The sequence below is a fragment of the Puma concolor genome, chromosome A3 (genome assembly GCF_028749965.1).
Source record: "Puma concolor isolate L17-30 chromosome A3, mPumCon1.1.hap2, whole genome shotgun sequence".
Classification (NCBI taxonomy): domain Eukaryota; kingdom Metazoa; phylum Chordata; class Mammalia; order Carnivora; family Felidae; genus Puma; species Puma concolor.
In genome coordinates, this window is record NC_141669.1 from 36,224,895 (window position 1) to 36,226,844 (window position 1,950).

A 1,950-nucleotide genomic window follows, 5' to 3' on the forward strand; every position below is an offset into this window, starting at 1 on the left:
GGGAGCCCGGGGTCGAAAAGGGAGGAGCCCTGGTCACCGCCCGCCCCGTCCCCGCCCAGGTCCCCGGTGCGCGCCGCGGGCGCCGCCCTGCCCCACCTGGAGAGCGCGCCGCGGGCTTGCGGAGCTGGAGGCGGGAGCCTGACTCCTGCGACCCACTCCGGCGCCACCCCCCACCCGGAGGGGGACAGAGCCACTTTGGCGAGGCGCTTTGCACGCTTTGCACGTGGTCACCATCCCTTGAGAAAAACAACCGTCAATAACTAGGCCCCGCAAACTTCCCATTGTGACACCCCTAGGGCCACCTCTGCTTTACCTGTTCTTAAGTTGGTGTCCTTCATCTTACCTCTCGTTCAGGCTCAAGGTGGGAAGAGTAACCCTCGGCTGCAGGCTGGCGGTCTGCAGGGGCGTCGAGACCAGCTCTCCCACCCACCCCTTCTCCCGTCTGAGCGTAGGAGGCTGCTCTCCGCCCGTGTGACCCCTGGGGGAGGGCTGCTGGTGGTGGTGCCGGGGCAAGTCCGCATTGAATTTAAGGACAGAAAGGAGCCCTTTAGAGCAAATTTATCCCCTTCTCTCGGAGCAGGTATCCCGGGGCTCTGTGGGTGGGAGGACTCCTCCTCCCCATGTCCTCTGACTGCCTGGATTGTGTGTGTGTGTGTGTGTGTGTGTGTGTGTGTGTGTGTGTTTCTGGATTATGATTTACTTATTTATTTACTTATTTATTTATTTACTTATTTATTTATTGCCTTTATTTTAAAACAGGTATCAGACTCCAGTAGTTGCCCATTTATTTTAATTTAGATACTGAGTGTTCTTCTCCAAATCCCAAAGCCCAAAATCTGCTGGCAGTTCAGGACGTGGCTCCAGCTCAGACTTCCCGGTGCGTCACCCACAGCAGATAGCAGGGCACAGGGCTCCCTCTTCCCGGTGGGACCTTCCGTCTTTCCCCTCTATACAGCTTTTTCTCCCAGTCCCTACGGGGAGAAGTAAATTCTTGGACACACTTTCCAAAGCAAAAAGCCATGCCCATGAGCTGTTCATTCTGACTATTCATGGAGAGACACCAGGCAATTGAAATGAGAAAATCCCACTGTGCCCCTGTGAGCCTTGGGGCTGCTGACTTTGGTGGCTTGAGTCCCAGGGTGCCATTGTGGGTCCGCCAGGTCCCCCAGGGCCAGGACCTCTCCTGGCCAAGGTCAAGAAGAGGCTTTGACCTCTCTGAACTTCTGACCTCTCTGAACACCTCATCTTACCCGTAGTCCTTTGCTTGATGTTTATTTTCCTGACCACACTCTACCTTCTGCAGGGCGTCCGCCACCCCCATCCCCCATCTGCCTGCTTCCTTCCCTGTTGTATCATATCTTTGGTGCCTAGCCAAGAACCCAGCCCATGGTAAGCGCCCCAAAAATGTTTATCCCATGCCAGGATGGACCCAGCCTTCTCTGTGCTGACTGCCCAAGGAGGAAATGAAATGACTCTGAACATAAAGAGTATCAGTAAGTAGAGACAGGTCTGTCTTCATTTCGCAGCAGAGCTTCTGGAGGGTGCTTTGAGCCGCTTGCTGATGGTTTAGGTGGTTCATATTTATAAGAAGCCCAGGACATACTTTGGTTCCCAGCAGGGTATGAAAAAACAACCTCGGTCACTAATAACTCACTGCAATGTCTGTGGTCGTGGCACAGTGGGTGTGAATGTGGGGGTCAGTCTGGGTAGAACTGGGGCTTCTGTCAAAATAGTAACATGGCCTAGAGTGGGTTTCTGCAAAGTAGAAAATGACAATTGCGACACCATCCTGGGGGCACAGGAGGTTACTTCCAGCCTGTGTGCCAGGGGAAGGAATCGGGAGGAAGGTGAGGGACATTTTTAGGGAAAGATTCATGGGACAGGAATTGCCAGTAAGCAATGTGATTTGCTGTTGAAGACTTAGAATGACTCCTGTTTTACTGATGAAGT